This window comes from Rutidosis leptorrhynchoides, chromosome 2, assembly GCF_046630445.1.
Source record: "Rutidosis leptorrhynchoides isolate AG116_Rl617_1_P2 chromosome 2, CSIRO_AGI_Rlap_v1, whole genome shotgun sequence".
Taxonomy (NCBI): domain Eukaryota; kingdom Viridiplantae; phylum Streptophyta; class Magnoliopsida; order Asterales; family Asteraceae; genus Rutidosis; species Rutidosis leptorrhynchoides.
Window position 1 is genome coordinate 453,947,590 of NC_092334.1, and position 27,742 is coordinate 453,975,331.

Consider the following 27,742-nt stretch of genomic DNA (forward strand, 5'->3'; position numbering starts at 1 on the left):
CGTTGAGATTCGTTACCACCCGGGGAAGGCAAATGTGGTAGCCGATGCCTTTAGCAGGAAGGACAGAGAACCCATTCGAGTAAAATCTATGAATATAATGATTCATAATAACATTACTACTCAAATAAAGGAGGCGCAACAAGGAGTTTTAAAAGAGGGAAATTTAAAGGATGAAATACCCAAAGGATCGGAGAAGCATCTTAATATTCGGGAAGACGGAACCCGGTATAGGGCTGAAAGGATTTGGGTACCAAAATTTGGAGATATGAGAGAAATGGTACTTAGAAAAGCTCATAAAACCAGATACTCAATACATCCTGGAACGGGGAAGATGTACAAGGATCTCAAGAAACATTTTTGGTGGCCGGGTATGAAAGCCGATGTTGCTAAATACGTAGGAGAATGTTTGACGTGTTCTAAGGTCAAAGCTGAGCATCAGAAACCATCAGGTCTACTTCAACAACCCGAAATCCCGGAATGGAAATGGGAAAACATTACCATAGATTTCATCACTAAATTGCCAAGGACTGCAAGTGGTTTTGATACTATTTGGGTAATAGTTGATCGTCTCACCAAATCAGCACACTTCCTGCCAATAAGAGAAGATGACAAGATGGAGAAGTTAGCACGACTGTATTTGAAGGAAGTCGTCTCCAGACATGGAATACCAATCTCTATTATCTCTGATAGGGATGGCAGATTTATTTCAAGATTCTGGCAGACATTACAGCAAGCATTAGGAACTCGTCTAGACATGAGTACTGCCTATCATCCACAAACTGATGGGCAGAGCGAAAGGACGATACAAACGCTTGAAGACATGCTACGAGCATGTGTTATTGATTTCGGAAATAGTTGGGATCGACATCTACCGTTAGCAGAATTTTCCTACAACAACAGCTACCATTCAAGCATTGAGATGGCGCCGTTTGAAGCACTTTATGGTAAAAAGTGCAGGTCTCCGATTTGTTGGAGTGAAGTGGGGGATAGACAGATTACGGGTCCGGAGATTATACAAGAAACTACCGAGAAGATCATCCAAATTCAACAACGGTTGAAAACCGCCCAAAGTCGACAAAAGAGCTACGCTGACATTAAAAGAAAAGATATAGAATTTGAAATTGGAGAGATGGTCATGCTTAAAGTTGCACCTTGGAAAGGCGTTGTTCGATTTGGTAAACGAGGGAAATTAAATCCAAGGTATATTGGACCATTCAAGATTATTGATCGTGTCGGACCAGTAGCTTACCGACTTGAGTTACCTCAACAACTCGCGGCTGTACATAACACTTTCCACGTCTCGAATTTGAAGAAATGTTTTGCTAAAGAAGATCTCACTATTCCGTTAGATGAAATCCAAATCAACGAAAAACTTCAATTCATCGAAGAACCCGTCGAAATAATGGATCGTGAGGTTAAAAGACTTAAGCAAAACAAGATACCAATTGTTAAGGTTCGATGGAATGCTCATAGAGGACCCGAGTTCACCTGGGAGCGTGAAGATCAGATGAAGAAGAAATACCCGCATCTATTTCCAGAAGATTCGTCAACACCTTCAACAGCTTAAAATTTCGGGACGAAATTTATTTAACGGGTAGGTACTGTAGTGACCCGAACTTTTCCATGTTTATATATATTAATTGAGATTGATATTTACATGATTAAATGTTTCCAACATGTTAAGCAATCAAACTTGTTAAGACTTGATTAATTGAAATAGGTTTCATATAGACAATTGACCACCCAAGTTGACCGGTGATTCACGAACGTTAAAACTTGTAAAAACTATACGATGACATATATATGGTTATATACATAGTTTACATGTTTTTATTATAAGTATGTATCTCATTAGGTATTTTAACAATGAGTTATATACATAAAAATGAGACTATTAATTTAAGAAACTCGAAAACGATATATATAACGATTATCGTTATAACAACGTCTTACTAGGTACATATGAATCATATTAAGATATTGATACACTTGGTTAATTATGTTAAATGATAAGTAAATATATTATTAAGTGTATTAACAATGAAATACATATGTAAAAATAAGACTACTAACTTAATGATTTCGAAACGAGACATATATGTAACGATTATCGTTGTAACGACATTTAACTATATATACATCATACTGAGATATATTATATATCATAATATCATGATAATATAACAATTTAACATCTCATTTGTTATAATAAACAATGGGTTAACAACATTCAACAAGGTCGTTAACCTAAAGGTTTCAAAACAACACTTACATGTAACGACTAACGATGGCTTAACGACTCAGTTAAAATGTATATACATGTAGTGTTTTAATATGTATTTATACACTTTTGAAAGACTTCAATACACTTATCAAAATACTTCTACTTAACAAAAATTCTTACAATTACATCCTCGTTCAGTTTCATCAACAATTCTACTCGTATGCACCCGTATTCGTACTCGTACAATACACAGCTTTTAGATGTATGTACTATTGGTATATACACTCCAATGATCAGCTCTTAGCAGCCCATGTGAGTCACCTAACACATCTGGGAACCATCATTTGGCAACTAGCATGAAATATATCATAAAATTACAAAAATATGAGTAATCATTCATGACTTATTTACATGAAAACAAAATTACATATCCTTTATATCTAATCCATACACCAACGACCAAAAACACCTACAAACACTTTTATTCTTCAATTTTCTTCATCTAATTAATCTCTCTCAAGTTCTATCTTCAAGTTCTAAGTGTTCTTCATAAATTCCAAAAGTTCTAGTTTCATAAAATCAAGAATACTTTCAAGTTTGCTAGCTCACTTCCAATCTTGTAAGTTGATCATCCAACCTCAAGAAATCTTTGTTTCTTACAGTAGGTTATCATTCCAATACAAGGTAATAATCATATTCAAACTTTGGTTCAATTTCTATAACTATAACAATCTTATTTCAAGTGATGATCTTACTTGAACTTGTTTTCGTGTCATGATTCTGCTTCAAGAACTTCGAGCCATCCAAGGATCCATTGAAGCTAGATCCATTTTTCTCTTTTCCAGTAGGTTTATCCAAGGAACTTAAGGTAGTAATGATGTTCATAACATCATTCGATTCATACATATAAAGCTATCTTATTCGAAGGTTTAAACTTGTAATCACTAGAACATAGTTTAGTTAATTCTAAACTTGTTCGCAAACAAAAGTTAATCCTTCTAACTTGACTTTTAAAATCAACTAAACACATGTTCTATATCTATATGATATGCTAACTTAATGATTTAAAACCTGGAAACACGAAAAACACCATAAAACCGGATTTACGCCGTCGTAGTAACACCGCGGGCTGTTTTGGGTTAGTTAATTAAAAACTACGATAAACTTTGATTTAAAAGTTGTTATTCTGAGAAAATGATTTTTATTATGAACATGAAACTATCTCCAAAAATTATGGTTAAACTCAAAGTGGAAGTATGTTTTCTAAAATGGTCATCTAGACGTCGTTCTTTCGACTGAAATGACTACCTTTACAAAAACGACTTGTAACTTATTTTTCCGACTATAAACCTATACTTTTTCTGTTTAGATTCATAAAATAGAGTTCAATATGAAACCATACCAATTTGATTCACTCAAAACGAATTTAAAATGAAGAAGTTATGGGTAAAACAAGATTGGATAATTTTTCTCATTTTAGCTACGTGAAAATTGGTAACAAATCTATTCCAACCATAACTTAATCAACTTGTATTGTATATTATGTAATCTTGAGATACCATAGACACGTATAAAATGTTTCGACCTATCATGTCGACACATCTATATATATTTCGGAACAACCATAGACACTCTATATGTGAATGTTGGAGTTAGCTATACAGGGTTGAGGTTGATTCCAAAATATATATAGTTTGAGTTGTGATCAATACTAAGATACGTATACACTGGGTCGTGGATTGATTCAAGATAATATTTATCGATTTATTTCTGTACATCTAACTGTGGATAACTAGTTGTAGGTTATTAACGAGGACAGCTGACTTAATAAACTTAAAACATCAAAATATATTAAAAGTGTTGTAAATATATTTTGAACATACTTTGATATATATGTATATATTGTTATAGGTTCGTGAATCAACTAGTGGCCAAGTCTTACTTCCCGACGAAGTAAAAATCTGTGAAAGTGAGTTATAGTCCCACTTTTAAAATCTAATATTTTTGGGATGAGAATACATGCAGGTTTTATAAATGATTTACAAAATAGACACAAGTACGTGAAACTACATTCTATGGTTGAATTATCAAAATCGAATATGCCCCTTTTTATTAAGTCTGGTAATCTAAGAATTAGGGAACAGACACCCTAATTGACGCGAATCCTAAAGATAGATCTATTGGGCTTAACAAACCCCATCCAAAGTACCGGATGCTTTAGTACTTTGAAATTTATATCATATCCGAAGGGTGTCCCGGAATGATGGGGATATTCTTATATATGCATCTTGTTAATGTCGGTTACCAGGTGTTCACCATATGAATGATTTTTATCTCTATGTATGGGATGTGTATTGAAATATGAAATCTTGTGGTCTATTATTATGATTTGATATATATAGGTTAAACCTATAACTCACCAACATTTTTGTTGATGTTTTAAGCATGTTTATTCTCAGGTGATTATTAAGACTTCCGCTGTCGCATACTTAAATAAGGACGAGATTTGGAGTCCATGCTTGTATGATATTGTGTAAAAACTGCATTCAAGAAACTTATTTTATTGTAACATATTTGTATTGTAAACCATTATGTAATGGTCGTGTGTAAAAAGGATATTTTAGATTATCATTATTTGATAATCTACGTAAAGCTTTTTAAACCTTTATTGATGAAATAAAGGTTATGGTTGTTTTAAAATGAATGCAGCCTTTGAAAAACGTCTCATATAGAGGTCAAAACCTCGCAACGAAATCAATTAATATGGAACGTTTTTAATCAATAAGAACGGGACATTTCAGAGTCTACACGCACTACCCTTCTCACGGGCCCCCGTGAACATGGTCTTTACTCTCTCCACCTTCCACAATTTCAGCCACTCAATAAAGTTGCTTTTTCCGTTGCTCGTACGTCTTCTACAATTTGGCATAGGCGGCTTGGGCATCCACATCAACGACTTTTACAGTTTATGCTTTCTAAATTTTGTCTTCCAGTTACAAATAGATCTTTATCAACTTTGTGTAGTTCTTGTCAAATGGGAAAATCATCAAAATTATCTTTACCTGTTTCTACATTTCGAAGTAATAAAATTTTAGATTTGATTTATTGTGATGTTTGGGGTCCTGCACCAGTTTTGTCTTTTGATTGACATCGATATTTCATGTTGTGTGTAGATCATCACTCTCGTTACATGTGGATTTATCCTTTAACTCAAAAATCTGATGTTTATGATACTTTCAAACGTTTTGTAATCATGGTTGAAAGACAATTCAATACTAAAATAAAAAATGTTCAAACTGACTGGGGTGGTGAATTTCGCAATTTGACTTCATTTTTCTCATCTCTTGGCATCATCCATCGTCGTTCTTATCCTCATATGAGTGAGCAAAACGGATTTGTTGAGCGTCGCAATCGTCATGTTGTTGAAACTGGTCTTACTCTTCTTGCTCAAGGCAATGTTCCTCGCCGTTTTTGGCACTTTGCTTTTGACACAGCTGTTTATCTTATTAATCGCATGCCAACTCGAGTATCCACAAACAAGTCACCTTTCGAGTTTCTATTCAAGCGTTCCCCTGATTACTCATTCCTTCGTGTTTTCGGATGCATGTGCTTTCCACATCTTCGTGCATATAATCGTCACAAAATGGATTTTAGATCAACTTCATGTGTCTTCCTTGATTACAATCCCATTCAACATGGTGCTATTACTCGTTACAAAGCGAGATTTGTTGCTAAAGGCTTCCAGCAACAACCAGGGATTGATTTTCAAGAGACATTTAGTCCGGTTGTCAAATCAACAACTATAAGGGTTGTCCTATCCCTTGAAATTACAAAAAATTGGCCGCTCAGACAACTTGATGTTTAAAATGCGTTTCTCCATGGAAATCTGAAGGAAACGGTTTATATGAAACAACCGCCAGGCTTTATTGACCCACAACGGCCAGATCACGTGTGTCTACTGCATAAGTTGATTTATGGTCTAAATCAGGCCCCGCGAGCATGGTTTCTCCAACTCTCTAAGTCACTTCACGATCTCGGCTTTACAAGCTCAAAAATGGATTCATCTCTTTTTATCTATTCTCGTGATGGCAATATCATGTACATTCTTGTTTATGTGGATGATATCATTGTTACAGGAAACAACTCTGATGTTATTGAGAGACTTGTTCGACAGCTTGGCTCTACTTTTGCTTTAAAGGATATTGGCCCCCTCAACTATTTTTTGGGTGTTGAAATTGTTCCATTTGGTTCTAACATTATTCTTTCTCAACGGAAGTACATATTGGAGATTTTACAAAGAGCTGGCTTCTCTAACTGTAAATCTATGCCAAAATCTATGCCTACTCCTATGGCCACATCTAGCCCGCTTCATCTAGCTGATAGTGCCACATTCTCGGATCCGGTCAAATATCGACAAGTTGTTGGTGCACTCCAATATGTTACTCTTTCTCGGCCAGATATTGCATATGCAGTCAACAAAGTCTGTCAATTTATGCATGCCCCAACTCAAAACCATTGGTGTGCGGTTAAAAGAATATTGAGATATCTTCATGGTACTATAAATCATGGTATGATTATTCGTCGAGCCTCTGACACTACTCTTCAGGCATTTACAGATAGTCATTGGCAAGGTACTTCATCCACGAAACCGTCCTCTCTTGAAGCATTCTCTGATGCTGATTGGGCTGGATGTCCAGATGATAGGAGATCTACGAGGGGATTTGCAATCTATTTAGGCTCTAATCTCATCTCATGGGCTGCCCATAAACAACGCACTATTTCTCGTTCTTCTACTGAATCAGAATACAAAGCCCTTGCTGACACAGTTGTTGAGCTTACATGGCTTCAAGCTCTTCTTCGTGAACTTGGAATTCGCACATCTTCAACACCTATACTATGGTGCGATAATCTAGGTGCAACCTACTTATCAGCCAATCCTATCTTTCATGCACGGACAAAACACATAGAAGTCGACTTTCACTTTGTTCGTGAAAAGGTTGCTCAATGAGATTTGAGAGTACAATTCATATTTACGGATGACCAGATTGCAGATATCTTTACAAAGCCATTACCTACCAATCGGTTTCTATTTCTGAGATCCAAGCTACAGGTCGTTCCCCGCCCTTAGCTTGCGGGGGCGTATTAGACATATATAAGCCCATGGGCTTTAGGGTTTAGTATTGACTTAGGCTCCAAGTTGTATTAGCCTATATATATATTTGATGTAATCTATTGATTGTGATATAATAACATAATACAATACAATTGTCCTGGAATTATAGGTCTTGGTTACAAAGCTTGGTTTCGGTAGCTCAGGTGCTGCTATCTCGGTTGCTATCTCATACTGGAGTAATGTGTTGATTTTGGGTATTTATATCAAGTTTTCACGTACGTGTGAAAAAACATGGATCGGGTTTTCTAAAGAGGGTGTTAGCGATCTTGTGGGATTTCTTGCTTTAGGCTTTCCTTCAGCTCTCATGGTGTGGTTAGTTTCGTTTTTGCTTAAGTTTTTTTTTTCTTTTTTTCCCCTTCTCCTTTAATTTATGCCTTCTTTTGGTTTTTGTTTACATAATATAAGCTTGGAGTATTGGTCATACGAGATACTTTTTTTCTGTCTGGAATTCTTCCTAATCCAAAGCTTGAAACGTCGATGATGTCAATCAGGTGCATTTCTTACATGCTTCGATGTTTCATACTAACTTATAATCTTAACATCCCAAGATAGCCTAGTGGTTGAATCTTGATATCCTCAAAATACAGGTTCAAACATCACTAGTAGCATATTTTGGGGTGGCTAGAGAAAGGGTTGGAAACGGTCATGGGATAACACGGTTAGGCCGTGTACTTCTGATTAAAGAAACTTGCCCTCCCTGGATAGCCTGAACTGGGAAAACTTTATCTGTTATACTAAATTACTAATTAGTAAACTTCATTCTCCCAGCCTTACTACGATTTCACTGGCGTACCGAATTCCATTCGGTTTTGGGAATGCAATAAGGTATGCTTAACAAGTCCACTTTATTTGCCCCTCCTCAACCTCTCACTTTCTTGAGTCATGACATTAGGACATCGGTTCAAACTGGGCGGATCCGGATTTGAGTTGTTCAAGTGAAAGATCATATAACATTGTTTCTAACATAGATTAATAGTAATAACTTCATAAGTGTAAATGTTAACTCATTTACTTGGAATGAGTCAATTTACGTTATGATTTTGTTGTAACGGGTCAAAGGGCCTACTTGTTTGAAACATCTCTAAATATGAATCCGTCAAACAGGTTTAAATTTGGCCTAACTGACACACTGTTATTAGAATTATTCACAGTCACATAAATAATAGGTCATGTTAATTATATCATCTTACAAAAGGCATGTTACTTGGAACTTTCACATATATATTGATGATCAGTCTGTTTCTTTAGCCTGCCCTGTTAGCCTGCTACCTTTATCTTCAATTTTTGTTAATACACTAATTGATATATATTTAAAGAATGAGCAAATGACATCCGTCATTTAATCAAACATGACCTTGTTACGTTATGGAGAGTTTTGAACAAAGACCCTCGCGGATCGCGAGAGTGAGCTCACTGGGCGTGAGCACAAGTGTCAAACCTACCACCGCCCTAAATCGAGGGGGTTGTCATTAACGTGAAGATTGTCTTCGAGATTGATGTCACGGTTTGCGAGGACATGGTCGCCAACGCGACCTTGGCTTGTCCAGCAAGTCGGTTTCAATTGTTTCCTTATTTTGTTTACTCCCTATAAATTGTAACCATAGACTACTGTGATATTGGTACGATTTTTCGTATAGCGGCTGTAAGGTACCAGTACAAGACAATAGATGCTCAGCGTGTGGCGTATGATGTTGATTGATGTTTGCCCTCGAGAAATAATCTCTGTAGACCCAGAACACGGATGAGAGATCCGTGGGGTCGCCTTAATCAATCTGGGGATCAATCTGTAATTGATCCGTATAGCGTATTGCTGCTAAGCGTCTAATGTGCGTTTAGAGTGAGAAAGAACTCTGAGAGAGAGAAAGTGTACTTCTCTCTGACTGAAGTTCCGATGTGAAATGTGGTGACCCAGGTGTAAGATCCTGTTTTCTTTTGGGTCTGGACGCCGTCCAACAATTTGGGACGCCGTCCTAGATCGAAGACCTGGACGCCGTCCAACAATTTGGGACGCCATCCCAGATCGAAGACCTGGACGCCGTCCAACATTTTGGGACGCCGTCCAGAATGGCTGGCAGGCATGTCTTTTTGCTTTTAGATATTTTAGATGGGTAAATTGGTAATTTCACTTGGTGGACGAATTAAAGGCCTTAGGATCAGTTTGGTGAGCTCATTACTTCATTTCTCAACCACCAAACATCATCCATTCATTCTAGAGAGAGAGGGGGTGGTTAAGTGTGAGAAAGCTTAAATCGGGGAAGAAGAAGCTCATTTCGGGTTAGAACTCGGGAGTTAAAGTTGTTCATCTCCTCCTTAGCTACGTTTTGATTGTTGTGGTAAGCCCTAAACTTGATTACCTTAGTTTAATGTGTTTAAGGGTTAGGGTTTGGGTTAGTATTGCACATAAAACCCATTTGTGAGTAATTTGGGGTTTTGGGTAAGTTTGGGTCATGAAGACCCAAATGGTGACTTACCTAGGGTTTAGAAAGGGTAAATGGTGTAAATGGGTCTTAAAGACCTAAGTAAATACTAATACACTTATAGTTAATGTTAGTGGGTGTGATTTGGGTTGTGGGTGACCCAAATGGGGGTTTTGACCTAGAAATGGGTCAAATGGGTCTTTGATGACCTAGGTTGTCTTGCATGTATGAAAACGAGTTAACTTTGTGGTTAAAAGTGTGTTAATACCTTAATTGGCTAAAGTTAGGGTTTTTGGTGAAGTTAACCCATTATTAGGGTTAAAGGTGCAAAATGGGTCGGGATTGCACTTAGGGTCAAAAGACTCTAGATTGTTGAGTGAGTTGCTTGACCGACTTGAGTTGTGGATTGATTATGTGCTAAAATGTAATAGGTACGTTACATTGACGTTGCAAGTTCGATTATCTTACACGAAGACTTTGAGGTGAGTGGAATAATTATATGCGTATGTATATAATGTATCTATTTGTTGTAGCGTGAAAGGTGTAGTGTCGAGGTGTTAAGACACCATGTTTCACGTGAAGAGTGTAGCATCGAGGTGTTAAGATGCCACTCGGGTGTAGCATTGAGGTGTTAAGATGCCACCTAGGAGTGTAGTGTCGAGGTGTTAAGACACCACTCCGTAAAATAATGAGTGTTGCATCGAGGTGTTAAGATGCCACTCGGGGTGATGTGCCGAGGTGTTAAGGTGCCACCCTAGGGGTTAGTGGTGCGAGGTGTTAAGTGCCCTAACGGATGTTACGAACACCGATGGCATTTTCGCGAGAGCCGTTCCCTTGTACTATTGGTTAACCATGGTTATTTGTGTTGTAAGCATATTATATTATTCGAGTTATAGTTATATGCGGATGTTATGCTAGCTTGGGGGTATTGGTGAATTATAGCTTGTTATTGCGACGATAAGCTAATGTTGTTTGCTAGCATGTTTGCGGTTGTGTAAGTGTATGCGAGTAGGTATAATTATATATGTATTCGTATAATTATTGCATTCACTAAGCTTTGCTTACCCTCTCGTTGTTTACTTTTTATAGGCTCGGGCGTTGACAAGGGTAAGAGCGTTCAATTGGATTAGTGATCTCCCGCTTGTTTTGTTAGGGGATGCTTTTGGGTGTTAGCTTTTGGAGTTCGACCGAGATTGGGTAGTTTAACCCCAAACACCATGCTCTAATGTCGTTTAGAACTTAAACTTATATTTGGTCGAAACTTTTATTTTAGAACGAAACTCGTAAAATGGGCGATGTGGACCCGTTGATGTAAAACTTGATTTGATGATGAAAATCTCTTAGTTTCATTTATATTGACTTGTGGTAAAAAGGTTTTCGTTTGAAAGTGTCGGGAAGCGGGTTTTCCGCTCATGTGAGTTGGACCCGTGATCAGTGGCTGGAAGGCCATTGGGACGCCGTCCCAATTCCTTGGACGCCGTCCCGGTTGGTTAAGCTGGACGCCGTCCCAAAACTCTGAACGCCGTCCCACCCTTCTGAGCTGGACGCCGTCCAGGATTCTGGACGCCGTCCAGATACACTGCCTTAAATTTTTTTTTTTTGGTACGCGTTTTTGGGTTGATGAAGTCGGGTTGTTACAAGTGGTATCAGAGCATGGTCTAAGGGATTTAGGTGACTTGAGATAGGCGCCTAGACTTAGACTTTTTGTGTGCGCGTTTATGCGGGACTTGTAGGACTTTGGGTCGGATCGGGATGGTTAGTGCATAGGTTTATGTGAACTAATCATGCGCTATTTGTTGTGTTGTGTTTAGCAATCATCAAGCGAGATGGACGTTGTACTAGCGAGTTAACGCGACGTGCTCGCGTAGTAATGACTAGCTACCATCACTACGAGTGCAAATCGTGTCAAACAAGTAATGTACGACGATTGTTGAGCGAGATGGAGTAGTGTGGCGTATATGTATGTATATATGTAATCTGTCCTTTCGTTTTTGTGGTTTAACCTAATTCGTTTTATAGAATGAAGACGAGAAACGGTCCCAAACATGATAACGGAAGTACAAGCGAGGACGTCGAGTTTTCGGCCAAGGTTGAGGCCGTCTTTAAGAAGTTAAAAGCAGATTTTCTTGCGGACGTTCGAAAGATCTTTCAAGATTCGGTTGATGAGCAAATAACCGATCTAATTAATGAATGAATGAAGGCCACTATCGAAGAGGCCCTTGACGCTAGGAATATCTATCCTCGCGGTGAAGGAGGCGAAGGAAGGCGGGACTTCCACTACAAGAACTTCAAGGATGCTCAACCCCCGATGTTTAATGGGGTGCGGGATCCTTTAAAAAGTACATGTTGGATCTCCGATATTGAGGGAGCTTTCCGTACCGCGGAATGTCCTCCCGAAAAGAAGACGAGGTATGGTTCTAGCATGTTACGCGAAGAAGCTAAGTTGCGGTGGGACGATAAAATCAACTTGTATGGTGAAGAACAATGTATGGGCTTGACATGGGAGGAGTTCAAGAAAGAATTTTTCAGAGAATACCGAACTTCATCCGATCTCGATAGAATCCGGGACGAGTTGCACCATTTGCAACAAGGTTCCATGGATTTGGTTACCCTCAAGTCTACATTCTTGGCAAAGACTCGTTTTTGCCCGGAATATGTGGGTGATGATCATAAGCTCATGAAGGATTTCTACCGTACTTTGAATGATGAGTACAAGGGGAAGATTAGTCGGGGTATGGCTAAGTCTTTTGATGAATTGTTCGAGTTAGCTCGGGGTTTTGAGCCGGAGGTTCCAAGAAAGAGTGATTTCATGTTTTCCAAAAGAAAGTTTGAAGGTTTTAGTTACTCTAACGCCTCAAGCAAGAAGAGCAAGAGCAAGAGGGGGGCCGAAAGTGTCAATAGTGCAAAGAAGGGCACTACCGGCGGGTTTTCTTATACGTGCTACAATTGTGGGCAACCGGGTCATATGGCTCATGAGTGTCCGAAACCACGTTCCGGAAACAAAGTCACTTGTTTTAATTGCGGCAAAGAGGGGCATAAGAAGCCGAAGTGTCCCGATTTGCGAAATGATAATGTGAAGCGGTTAGAGAAGGCGGCGGGTACGGCTTGGGGTCGCAACTATTTGATGACCAATGATGAAGCCAAACAATCGCACGAAGTTGTCTCAGGTACTTACATGGTTAATTCTAATCCGGCAAGGATTCTTTTCGATAGCGGTGCAAATTTGTCGTTTGTGTCTCCTAAATTTGTGCCTAAACTTAATAGACCGTTAGCTAAGTTAAGTCGTCCGATAGAAGTCGAAATAGCGGACGGCAAGACGGTGCTAGTGGTTGATGTGTGTGAAAATTGTGATGTTGTTTTTGGTGCCGAAACCTTTAAAATTGATCTTATTCCAATGACCTTGGGCGACTTTGATATTGTCGTTGGTATGGATTGGCTCGATCGTTATAGAGCCGATATTGCATGCCATGATAAGTTTATTCGTGTGAAGACCCTAAGTGGGGGAGAGTTAATTATTCATGGTGATAAACGAAGAAGACCGGTGCTGATATGCACTTTTGCACGGGAACGTCGTTTTGTTGTTACCGGTGGCATGGCTTTCCTTGCTCATGTTGTTGATACTCGCAATGAGCCACCACCTATTCGTGAAATTCCGGTTGTTAGTGAATTCGAAGACGTTTTTCCGGACGAATTACCGGGTGTTCCGGCGGAAAGACAAGTTGAGTTTCGTATTGAGTTGGTTCCGGGAGCTACTCCCATTGCTAAAACTCCTTATCGTTTAGCACCAACGGAAATGCAAGAGTTGTTAAATCAAACCCAAGAGTTGCTCGAGAAGGGTTTTATTCGACCGAGTGCTTCGCCATGGGGCGCTCCGGTGTTATTTGTGAAGAAGAAAGATGGTAGTATGCGTATGTGCATTGATTACCGTGAGTTGAATAAAGTGACGATCAAGAATCGTTATCCATTACCTAGGATTGACAATTTATTTGACCAACTTCAAGATGCAACGTATTTCTCTAAGATCGACCTACGGTCCGGCTATCACCAAATGCGGGTCCGCGAGGAAGACATAGAGAAAACGGCTTTTCGAACGCGTTACGGGCATTATGAGTTTGTAGTTATGCCCTTTGGTCTTACGAATGCACCGGCGGCATTCATGGATCTTATGAACCGGGTGTGCCAACCTATGTTGGACAAGTCGGTAATAGTGTTCATTGACGACATACTAGTCTACTCGAAAAGTATGAACGAACATGAACGTCATTTGCGTGATTTATTGAAGACGCTACGAAAGGAGAAGTTGTATGCAAAGTTCTCCAAATGTGAATTTTGGCTAAGGGAAGTTCAATTCCTTGGTCATATTGTGAACGAAAACGGTATTCAAGTAGATCCGGGAAAGATCGAGACGGTGAAGAGTTGGGGACGACCGACTACGACTACGGAAATCCGAAGTTTTCTCGGATTGGCCGGTTATTATCGTCGGTTTATCCAAGATTTTTCTAAGATCGCTTCTTCGTTGACGAAATTGACAAGGAAGAATGCGAGATTTGTTTGGGAGAACGAGCAAGAAATTGCTTTTCAATTGTTAAAAGAGAAGTTGTGTCAAGCTCCGGTGTTAGTGTTACCGGAAGGTGTTGAAGACATGGTGGTTTATTGTGATGCTTCCTTAAATGGTCTCGGGTGTGTTCTAATGCAAAGAGGTAAAGTCATCGCTTATGCCTCTCGACAATTGAAGGAACATGAAACGAGGTATCCGACTCATGATCTTGAGTTGGCGGCGGTAGTGCATGCGTTGAAAATTTGGCGCCATTACTTGTATGGTGTCAAGTGTACGATTTATTCGGATCATAAGAGTTTGAAACATCTCTTTAATCAACGAGATTTGAATTATCACCAACGTAGGTGGATGGATGTGGTGAAAGACTACGATTGTGAAATACTTTATCATCCGGGTAAGGCGAATGTGGTCGCGGATGCGTTGTGTCGAAAGAGTCAACATCCGGCGATAAAAGTGGGGTCGTTACGTTTGATTATTTCCAACGATTTTCTTGAAAAGCTTGGAGAGATTCAAATAGAGGCTTATGTTCACAACAAGCATACGGAGCGAATCGTGGGCCAATCGGAGTTTATTACTATAGGCCCGCGTGGTTTGTTGTCTTTTCAAGGAAGGGTGTGGGTGCCTAAAATGGGTGATTACCGACGAGTGCTACTTGATGAAGTACATAAGTCAAAATACTCCATTCATCCAGGCGCGACGAAAATGTATCTTGACTTGAAGAAAGATTATTGGTGGCCGGGCATGAAACGTGATGTTGTGAAGTATGTTGAGCAATGTGTCACGTGTTTACAAGTAAAAGCCGAACACCAAAAGCCGTATGGTAAGTTGCAACCGTTAGAAATCCCGAAATGGAAATGGGAGCACATTACCATGGATTTCATTACAAAGTTACCTAAAACGGCGAGAACCCAATTCGATTCGATTTGGGTTATAGTTGACCGATTGACAAAAAGCGCTTTGTTTCTTCCCATTAAAGAAGCGATATCGTCGGAGACTTTGGCTAAGTTGTTTATCAAGGAAGTGGTCTCGCGACATGGGGTTCCTATATCTATTATTTCGGATCGAGATAACCGTTTTTCATCTCGGTTTTGGGAAAAGTTTCATGAAGATATGGGCACGGCGTATCATCCTCAAACAGACGGTCAAACCGAACGTACGAATCAAACTTTGGAAAATATATTACGGGCGTGCATCATTGACTTTGGTGGTAGTTGGGATGAGCATTTGCCTTTGGTGGAATTCTCGTACAATAATAGTTATCATACTAGTATCGGGATGCCACCTTACGAAATGCTTTATGGGCGTAGGTGTCGAACTCCCGTCTGTTGGGGAGAAGTGGGTCAAAGAGAGATCGGGAGTACCGATTTGGTTTTAGAGACAAATAGCAAGATCGATTTGATTCGGGAACATTTGAAGAAGGCTCAAGATAGGCAAAAGTCGTATGCCGATAGACGTAGGCGATTGATTGAGTTAAAAGAAGGCGATATGGTGATGCTTAAGGTTTCGCCATGGAAGGGTATTATTCGATTTCGAAAACGGGGAAAGTTAGCTCCTCGGTTTATTGGGCCATTCAAAGTTTTAGCTCGTGTTGGCGAAGTTGCTTATCGTTTGGAATTACTCGAAGAACTTGCGGGGATCCATAATACATTTCATGTTTCCCATCTCCGTAAGTGTCTTGCGGATGATTCTTCGTGGGTGTCGCTAGACGAGATTGAGCTAAATAATAAGTTAGAGTATGTTGAAGAGCCGGTTGCTATACTTGATGAAAAGGTTAAGAAATTGAGAAATAAGGAGGTGAGGACTTTTAAAGTCCAATGGCGTCGAAGTATAGGCTCCGAGTTTACTTGGGAGCCCGAAGAGTTTGTCTTGGTTTATCTTCCTGCTTGTCATGCGGCGTGGATTGCGAGGTCGCAATCCGGTTCAAGTGGGGGAGAGTTGTAAGATCCTGTTTTCTTTTGGGTCTGGACGCCGTCCAACAATTTGGGACGCCGTCCTAGATCAAAGACCTGGACGCCGTCCAACAATTTGGGACGCCGTCCCAGATCGAAGACCTGGACGCCGTCCAACATTTTGGGACGCCGTCCAGAATGGCTGGCAGGCATGTCTTTTTGCTTTTAGATATTTTAGATGGGTAAATTGGTAATTTCACTTGGTGGATGAATTAAAGGCCTTAGGATCAGTTTGGTGAGCTCATTACTTCATTTCTCAACAACCAAACATCATCCATTCATTCTAGAGAGAGAGGGGGTGGTTAAGTGTGAGAAAGCTTAAATCGGGGAAGAAGAAGCTCATTTCGGGTTAGAACTCGGGAGTTAAAGTTGTTCATCTCCTCCTTAGCTACGTTTTGATTGTTGTGGTAAGCCCTAAACTTGATTACCTTAGTTTAATGTGTTTAAGGGTTAGGGTTTGGGTTAGTATTGCACATAAAACCCATTTGTGAGTAATTTGGGGTTTTGGGTAAGTTTGGGTCATGAAGACCCAAATGGTGACTAACCTAGGGTTTAGAAAGGGTAAATGGTGTAAATGGGTCTTAAAGACCTAAGTAAATACTAATACACTTATAGTTAATGTTAGTGGGTGTGATTTGGGTTGTGGGTGACCCAAATGGGGGTTTTGACCTAGAAATGGGTCAAATGGGTCTTTGATGACCTAGGTTGTCTTGCATGTATGAAAACGAGTTAACTTTGTGGTTAAAAGTGTGTTAATACCTTAATTGGCTAAAGTTAGGGTTTTTGGTGAAGTTAACCCATTATTAGGGTTAAAGGTGCAAAATGGGTCGGGATTGCACTTAGGGTCAAAAGACTCTAGATTGTTGAGTGAGTTGCTTGACCGACTTGAGTTGTGGATTGATTATGTGCTAAAATGTAATAGGTACGTTACATTGACGTTGCAAGTTCGGTTATCTTACACGAAGACTTTGAGGTGAGTGGAATAATTATATGCGTATGTATATAATGTATCTATTTGTTGTAGCGTGAAAGGTGTAGTGTCGAGGTGTTAAGACACCACGTTTCACGTGAAGAGTGTAGCATCGAGGTGTTAAGATGCCACTCGGGTGTAGCATCGAGGTGTTAAGATGCCACCTAGGAGTGTAGTGTCGAGGTGTTAAGACACCACTCCGTAAAATAATGAGTGTTGCATCGAGGTGTTAAGATGCCACTCGGGGTGATGTGCCGAGGTGTTAAGGTGCCACCCTAGGGGTTAGTGGTGCGAGGTGTTAAGTGCCCTAACGGATGTTACGAACACCGATGGCATTTTCGTGAGCGCCGTTGTAGTGACCCGAACTTTTCCATGTTTATATATATTAATTGAGATTGATATTTACATGATTAAATGTTTCCAACATGTTAAGCAATCAAACTTGTTAAGACTTGATTAATTGAAATAGGTTTCATATAGACAATTGACCACCCAAGTTGACCGGTGATTCACGAACGTTAAAACTTGTAAAAACTATATGATGACATATATATGGTTATATATATAGTTAACATGATATTATGATAAGTAAACATATCATTAAGTATATTAACAATGAACTACATATGTAAAAACAAGACTACTAACTTAATGATTTTGAAACGAGACATATATGTAACGATTATCGTTGTAACGACATTTAATGTATATATATCATATTAATAGATATTCGTATATCATAATATCATGATAATATAATAATTTAAAATCTCTTTTGATATTATAAACATTGGGTTAACAACATTTAACAAGATCGTTAACCTAAAGGTTTCAAAACAACATTTACATGTAACGACTAACGATGACTTAACGACTCAGTTAAAATGTATATACATGTAGTGTTTTAATATGTATTCATACACTTTTGAAAGACTTCAAGACACTTATCAAAATACTTCTACTTAACAAAAATGCTTACAATTACATCCTCGTTCAGTTTCATCAACAATTCTACTCGTATGCACCCGTATTCGTACTCGTACAATACACAGCTTTTAGATGTATGTACTATTGGTATATACACTCCAATGATCAGCTCTTATCAGCCCATGTGAGTCACCTAACACATGTGGGAACCATCATTTGGCAACTAGCATGAAATATCTCATAAAATTACAAAAATATGAGTAATCATTCATGACTTATTTACATGAAAACAAAATTACATATCCTTTATATCTAATCCATACACCAACGACCAAAAACACCTACAAACACTTTCATTCTTCAATTTTCTTCATCTAATTGATCTCTCTCAAGTTCTATCTTCAAGTTCTAAGTGTTCTTCATAAATTCCAAAAGTTCTAGTTTCATAAAATCAAGAATACTTTCAAGTTTGCTAGCTCACTTCCAATCTTGTAAGGTGATCATCCAACCTCAAGAAATCTTTGTTTCTTACAGTAGGTTATCATTCTAATACAAGGTAATAATCATATTCAAACTTTGGTTCAATTTCTATAACTATAACAATCTTATTTCAAGTGATGATCTTACTTGAACTTGTTTTCGTGTCATGATTCTGCTTCAAGAACTTCGTGCCATCCAAGGATCCATTGAAGCTAGATCCATTTTTCTCTTTTCCAGTAGGTTTATCCAAGGAACTTAAGGTAGTAATGATGTTCATAACATCATTCGATTCATACATATAAAGCTATCTTATTCGAAGGTTTAAACTTGTAATCACTAGAACATAGTTTAGTTAATTCTAAACTTGTTCGCAAAAAAAAGTTAATCCTTCTAACTTGACTTTTAAAATCAACTAAACACATGTTCTATATCTGTATGATATGCTAACTTAATGATTTAAAACCTGGAAACACGAAAAACACCGTAAAACCGGATTTACGCCGTCGTAGTAACACCGCGGGCTGTTTTGGGTTAGTTAATTAAAAACTATGATAAACTTTGATTTAAAAGTTGTTATTTTGAGAAAATGATTTTTATTATGAACATGAAACTATATCCAAAAATTATGGTTAAACTCAAAGTGGAAGTATGTTTTCTAAAATGGTCATCTAGACGTCGTTCTTTCGACTGAAATGACTACCTTTACAAAAACGACTTGTAACTTATTTTTCCGACTATAAACCTATACTTTTCTTTTTAGATTCATAAAATAGAGTTCAATATGAAACCATAGCAATTTGATTCACTCAAAACGGATTTAAAATGAAGAAGTTATGGGTAAATCAAGATTGGATAATTTTTCTCATTTTAGCTACGTGAAAATTGGTAACAAATCTATTCCAACCATAACTTAATCAACTTGTATTGTATATTATGTAATCTTGAGATACCATAGACACGTATACAATGTTTCGACCTATCATGTCGACACATCTATATATATTTCGGAACAACCATAGACACTCTATATGTGAATGTTGGAGTTAGCTATACAGGGTTGAGGTTGATTCCAAAATATATATAGTTTGAGTTGTGATCAATACTGAGATACGTATACACTGGGTCGTGGATTGATTCAAGATAATATTTATCGATTTATTTCTGTACATCTAACTGTGGACAACTAGTTGTAGGTTACTAACGAGGACAGCTGACTTAATAAACTTAAAACATCAAAATATATTAAAAGTGTTGTAAATATATTTTGAACATACTTTGATATATATGTATATATTGTTATAGGTTCGTGAATCAACCAGTGGCCAAGTCTTACTTCCCGACGAAGTAAAAATCTGTGAAAGTGAGTTATAGTCCCACTTTTAAAATCTAATATTTTTAGGATGAGAATACATGCAGGTTTTATAAATGATTTACAAAATAGACACAAGTACGTGAAACTACATTCTATGGTTGAATTATCGAAATCGAATATGCCCCTTTTTATTAAGTCTGGTAATCTAAGAATTAGGGAACAGACACCCTAATTGACGCGAATCCTAAAGATAGATCTATTGGGCCTAACAAACCCCATCCAAAGTACCGGATGCTTTAGTACTTCGAAATTTATATCATATCCGAAGGGTGTCCCGGAATGATGGGGATATTCTTATATTTATGCATCTTGTTAATGTCGGTTACCAGGTGTTCACCATATGAATGATTTTTATCTCTATGTATGGGATGTGTATTGAAATATGAAATCTTGTGGTCTATTGTTACGATTTGATATATATAGGTTAAACCTATAACTCACCAACATTTTTGTTGACGTTTAAAGCATGTTTATTCTCAGGTGAATATTAAGAGCTTCCGCTGTTGCATACTAAAATAAGGACAAGATTTGGAGTCCATGTTTGTATGATATTGTGTAAAAACTGCGTTCAAGAAACTGATTTCGATGTAACATATTTGTATTGTAAACTATTATGTAATGGTCGTGTGTAAACAGGATATTTTAGATTATCATTATTTGATAATCTACGTAAAGCTTTTTAAACCTTTATTTATGAAATAAAGGTTATGGTTTGTTTTAAAAATGAATGCAGTCTTTGAAAAACGTCTCATATAGAGGTCAAAACCTCGCAACGAAATCAATTAATATGGAACGTTTTTAATCAATAAGAACGGGACATTTCAGTTGGTATCCGAGCGTTGGTCTTAGAGAACCAGAATTTTGCATTAGTGTGTCTTATCGAGTTTGTTAGGATGCATTAGTGAGTCTGGACTTCGACCGTGTTTACTTGAAAAATGATTGCTTAACAAATTTTGTTGGAAACTATATATTTTTAACATGTGAATATTATGTGATATATTAATCTCTTAACGCGTTTGATATTATGTGATAGATGTCTACCTCTAGAACAAGTCCCATTGACTCACCTAATAATAATGAAGAGTCAAATGTAAATTGGAATGATTCGTGGACTGATTCACAAGTTCCCGAAGAGGAACCGGAAGAAGAGTCGGAACCGGAAGAAGAATCGGAACCGGATGAAGAAATAGAACCGGTGGGGGAAATAATAAAACGGTTAAGTAAAAGAAAATCCTCAACCAACCGACCAAGGTTAATTATGGTCAATGGTGTTTCCGCCAAGGAAGCAAAATATTGGGAGGATTACCAATTCTCCGATGAATCGGATTCCGACGAGAATTTCGATGATGTTATAGAAATTACCCCAACTGAATTTAAAAAGGCAAAAGAAAATAATAACGGAAAGGGCATAAAAATAGAGAAATCTAATTCCAACCCCGATGAACTTTATATGTATCGTCAACCCCCGAAGTCCTTAAGTTGTAACAATGACCCGGGAACCTCTAAACCACCAGGTTTTTGTAAACCAATGTGGATCACGATGGCTCGTATTAGGGGAACATCATATATCCCTAGAAACTTGGGAAAACGAACCAAAACCGAAGAAGAAGAAACAAGCGAGTCGGAATAAGATAGTTGTATTCGTGTGGTGTAATATATGTAATATAGTGTGCTTATGCTTTATGATATATGTAAAAATTGCTTGTATTAATAAGTATTTTTTTTTTATGAATCTAACCCTTGTCTATTTTACAGTATAAAAACACAAAATGGATAGACAACCCAATATTTTAAGAGACCTACCCGGAGACATGATTGATGAAATCTTGTCTAGAGTCGGTCAGAATTCTTCGGCACAACTATTTAAGGCGAGATCAGTTTGTAAGACATTCGAAGAACGTTCCAAGAATGCCTTGGTTTATAAAAGGCTTTCGTTCGGAAGATGGGGGATATCACATTGGGAAATCCATAAGTTACGATGTGTTTACTTTGACGCATATATTGCGGGGAACCCAAATGCTATTTTACGCAATGGGTTAAGAAATTATTTTGACTCAATATATCCGAATATTGGACTTCGTGATTTAGAAAAAGCGGCTAACATGCAACATAAAGAAGCATGTTATGCTTACGGATTAGTAATGTTCGCTTCTCACCAAAGTGAGAACAAGAACATCGGGCTACAACTATTAAACAAAACGTTCCCACAAGTGACGGAGTCGGTAATTGGGGTAAGAAATGAGGTTTTTAGATTGTTACGGGACTGTTGGACATTACGTAACCCTCGTCCCTTTGACGACGTTACAACACGCTGTCTTATCAACGGCCATAACGGTTATGTTCCACAAGACCAAGGATGGGAAGTAGTCTTAGTAAAACCAGAATGCATGACTTGTTTCTGGACGTATGAATTACGTGTCTTTATTGCCTTTGCTGAACGACTTGTGTACTAGCTAGAATTATCTTCACAACCATCTTGTATCAAATTTATTGTGTGCTATATTTCATGCTATATGTAAATAAGCGGTATTGTAAGTTTGTAAAATGTTGTGTAAAAGTTTGAACGCGAAATATTATTATAATCAGTTTTTCATATAGAATTGTAGTAGTTGAATTGTATATTAGCTACTAAGTATGAACTTAACGGGTAGGTACTACCCGAATTTAAACTTATAAAATGCTAATATGAAGAAAAAGCTTTTATAAATGAGTTCATATTATGCTACGAAATACTATTAACTACTCTTAATATTCTGTATGATTAACTTGTTCCATTTAACTATTTTGAAGGAAATGGCACCGACTACTCGACACACCGTGAATATGAATGAAGAGGAATTCCATACTTTTCTAGCTTCAAACATAGCCGCAGTACAGGCTGCGCTACATACCAACAATAACCTTGGATCTAGCAGTACAGGAAATCGTGTAGGATGCACCTACAAAGAATTCACTGCCTGCAAACCTTTGAAATTTGATGGAACCGAAGGACCGATCGGATTGAAACGGTGGACCGAGAAGGTCGAATCGGTGTTTGCCATAAGTAAGTGTACTGAAGAGGACAAAGTAAAGTACGCTACGCATACCTTCACAGGTTCTGCGTTAACATGGTGGAATACCTATCTAGAGCAAGTGGGACAAGACGATGCGTACGCACTACCGTGGTCAGCATTCAAGCACTTGATGAACGAGAAGTACCGTCCCAGAACCGAGGTCAATAAGCTCAAGACAGAACTTAGAGGGTTACGAACCCAAGGATTTGATATTACCACGTACGAAAGACGATTCACAGAATTGTGCCTATTGTGTCCGGGAGCATTCGAAGATGAGGAAGAGAAGATCGACGCGTTTGTGAAAGGATTACCGGAAAGAATCCAAGAAGATATAAGTTCACACGAGCCCGCCTCCATACAACAGGCATGTAGAATGGCTCACAAACTCGTGAACCAGATTGAAGAAAGAATTAAAGAACAGACTGCTGAAGAGGCCAATGTGAAGCAAGTCAAAAGAAAGTGGGAGGAAAACGGTGATAAGAATCACCAATACAACAACAACAGCAATTACAACAATAATCGCAACAATTATCCCAACAATCGCAACATCAATCGCAACTACAACAAACGGCCCAACAACAACAACAACAACAACAACAACAGCAACTACAACAATCATCCCAACAATAATAATAACCGCAACAACAACAACAATCAGAAGCAGCTATGCCAAAGGTGTGAAAAGAATCACTCGGGGTTCTGCACCAAATTTTGCAACAAGTGTAAAAGAAATGGTCATAGCGCGGCGAAGTGTGAGGTCTACGGACCAGGGGTTAATAGAACGAAAGGAATAAATGGTGTCGGAACGAGTAATGGCGGAGCAAGTAGTGTCGGAGCAAGTTATGCCAATGTAGTTTGTTATAAATGTGGAAAACCGGGCCACATTATTAGAAATTGCCCGAACCAGGAGAACACGAATGGACAAGGACGTGGAAGAGTTTTCAATATTAATGCGGCAGAGGCACAGGAAGACCCGGAGCTTGTTACGGGTACGTTTCTTATTGATAATAAATCTGCTTACGTTTTATTTGATTCGGGTGCGGATAGAAGCTATATGAGTAGAGATTTTTGTGCTAAATTAAGTTGTCCATTGACGCCTTTGGATAGTAAATTTTTACTCGAATTAGCAAATGGTAAATTAATTTCAGCAGATAATATATGTCGGAATCGAGAAATTAAACTGGTTAGCGAAACATTTAAGATTGATTTGATACCAGTAGAGTTAGGGAGTTTTGATGTGATAATCGGTATGGACTGGTTGAAAGAAGTGAAAGCGGAGATCGTTTGTTACAAAAATGCAATTCGCATTATACGAGAAAAAGGAAAACCCTTAATGGTGTACGGAGAAAAGGGCAACACGAAGCTACATCTTATTAGTAATTTGAAGGCACAAAAACTAATAAGAAAAGGTTGCTATGCTGTTCTAGCACACGTCGAGAAAGTACAAACTGAAGAAAAGAGCATCAATGATGTTCCCGTCGCAAAAGAATTTCCTGATGTATTTCCGAAAGAATTACCGGGATTACCCCCACATCGATCCGTTGAATTTCAAATAGATCTTGTACCAGGAGCTACACCAATAGCACGTGCTCCTTACAGACTCACACCCAGCGAGATGAAAGAACTACAAAGCCAATTACAAGAACTTTTAGAGCGTGGTTTCATTCGACCAAGCACATCACCGTGGGGAGCTCCTGTTTTGTTTGTCAAGAAGAAAGATGGTACATTCAGGTTGTGTATCGACTACCGAGAGTTGAACAAACTTACCATCAAGAACCGCTACCCACTACCGAGAATCGATGACTTATTTGATCAACTACAAGGCTCGTCTGTTTATTCAAAGATTGACTTACGTTCCGGGTATCATCAAATGCGGGTGAAAGAAGATGATATTCCAAAGACTGCTTTCAGAACACGTTACGGTCATTACGAGTTTATGGTCATGCCGTTTGGTTTAACTAATGCACCAGCTATGTTCATGGACCTTATGAACCGAGTGTGTGGACCATACCTTGACAAGTTTGTCATTATTTTCATTGATGACATACTTATTTACTCAAAGAATGACCAAGAACACGGTGAACATTTGAGAAAGGTGTTAGAAGTATTGAGGAAGGAAGAATTGTACGCTAAGTTTTCAAAGTGTGCATTTTGGTTGGAAGAAGTTCAATTCCTCGGTCACATAGTGAACAAAGAAGGTATTAAGGTGGATCCGGCAAAGATAGAAACTGTTGAAAAGTGGGAAACCCCGAAAACTCCGAAACACATACGCCAGTTTTTAGGACTAGCTGGTTACTACAGAAGGTTCATCCAAGACTTTTCCAGAATAGCAAAACCCTTGACTGCATTAACGCATAAAGGGAAGAAATTTGAATGGAATGATGAACAAGAGAAAGCGTTTCAGTTATTGAAGAAAAAGCTAACTACGGCACCTATATTGTCATTGCCTGAAGGGAATGATGATTTTGTGATTTATTGTGATGCATCAAAGCAAGGTCTCGGTTGTGTATTAATGCAACGAACGAAGGTGATTGCTTATGCGTCTAGACAATTGAAGATTCACGAACAAAATTATACGACGCATGATTTGGAATTAGGCGCGGTTGTTTTTGCATTAAAGACTTGGAGGCACTACTTATATGGGGTCAAAAGTATTATATATACCGACCACAAAAGTCTTCAACACATATTTAATCAGAAACAACTGAATATGAGGCAGCGTAGGTGGATTGAATTATTGAATGATTACGACTTTGAGATTCGTTACCACCCGGGGAAGGCAAATGTGGTAGCCGATGCCTTGAGCAGGAAGGACAGAGAACCCATTCGAGTAAAATCTATGAATATAATGATTCATAATAACCTTACTACTCAAATAAAGGAGGCGCAACAAGGAGTTTTAAAAGAGGGAAATTTAAAGGATGAAATACCCAAAGGATCGGAGAAGCATCTTAATATTCGGGAAGACGGAACCCGGTATAGAGCTGAAAGGATTTGGGTACCAAAATTTGGAGATATGAGAGAAATGGTACTTAGAGAAGCTCATAAAACCAGATACTCAATACATCCTGGAACGGGGAAGATGTACAAGGATCTCAAGAAACATTTTTGGTGGCCGGGTATGAAAGCCGATGTTGCTAAATACGTAGGAGAATGTTTGATGTGTTCTAAGGTCAAAGCTGAGCATCAGAAACCATCAGGTCTACTTCAACAACCCGAAATCCCGGAATGGAAATGGGAAAACATTACCATGGATTTCATCACTAAATTGCCAAGGACTGCAAGTGGTTTTGATACTATTTGGGTAATAGTTGATCGTCTCACCAAATCAGCACACTTCCTGCCAATAAGAGAAGATGACAAGATGGAGAAGTTAGCACGACTGTATTTGAAGGAAGTCATCTCCAGACATGGAATACCAATCTCTATTATCTCTGATAGGGATGGCAGATTTATTTCAAGATTCTGGCAGACATTACAGCAAGCATTAGGAACTCGTCTAGACATGAGTACTGCCTATCATCCACAAACTGATGGGCAGAGCGAAAGGACGATACAAACGCTTGAAGACATGCTACGAGCATGTGTTATTGATTTCGGAAACAGTTGGGATCGACATCTACCGTTAGCAGAATTTTCCTACAACAACAGCTACCATTCAAGCATTGAGATGGCGCCGTTTGAAGCACTTTATGGTAGAAAGTGCAGGTCTCCGATTTGTTGGAGTGAAGTGGGGGATAGACAGATTACGGGTCCGGAGATTATACAAGAAACTACCGAGAAGATCATCCAAATTCAACAACGGTTGAAAACCGCCCAAAGTCGACAAAAGAGCTACGCTGACATTAAAAGAAAAGATATAGAATTTGAAATTGGAGAGATGGTCATGCTTAAAGTTGCACCTTGGAAAGGCGTTGTTCGATTTGGTAAACGAGGGAAATTAAATCCAAGGTATATTGGACCATTCAAGATTATTGATCGTGTCGGACCAGTAGCTTACCGACTAGAGTTACCTCAACAACTCGCGGCTGTACATAACACTTTCCACGTCTCGAATTTGAAGAAATGTTTTGCTAAAGAAGATCTCACTATTCCGTTAGATGAAATCCAAATCAACGAAAAACTTCAATTCATCGAAGAACCCGTCGAAATAATGGATCGTGAGGTTAAAAGACTTAAGCAAAACAAGATACCAATTGTTAAGGTTCAGATGAAGAAGAAATACCCGCATCTATTTCCAGAAGATTCGTCAACACCTTCAACAGCTTAAAATTTCGGGACGAAATTTATTTAACGGGTAGGTACTGTAGTGACCCGAACTTTTCCATGTTTATATATATTAATTGAGATTGATATTTACATGATTAAATGTTTCCAACATGTTAAGCAATCAAACTTGTTAAGACTTGATTAATTGAAATAGGTTTCATATAGACAATTGACCACCCAAGTTGACCGGTGATTCACGAACGTTAAAACTTGTAAAAACTATATGATGACATATATATGGTTATATATATAGTTAACATGATATTATGATAAGTAAACATATCATTAAGTATATTAACAATGAACTACATATGTAAAAACAAGACTACTAACTTAATGATTTTGAAACG

General features: G+C 38.3%; 1 pseudogene; it reads left to right on the plus strand.

Moving 5' to 3' along the window:
- The window catches only part of LOC139889292 (protein DETOXIFICATION 16-like), a 54,524-nt pseudogene that overhangs the window by 11,802 nt on the left and 14,980 nt on the right, over nucleotides 1-27,742 (plus strand).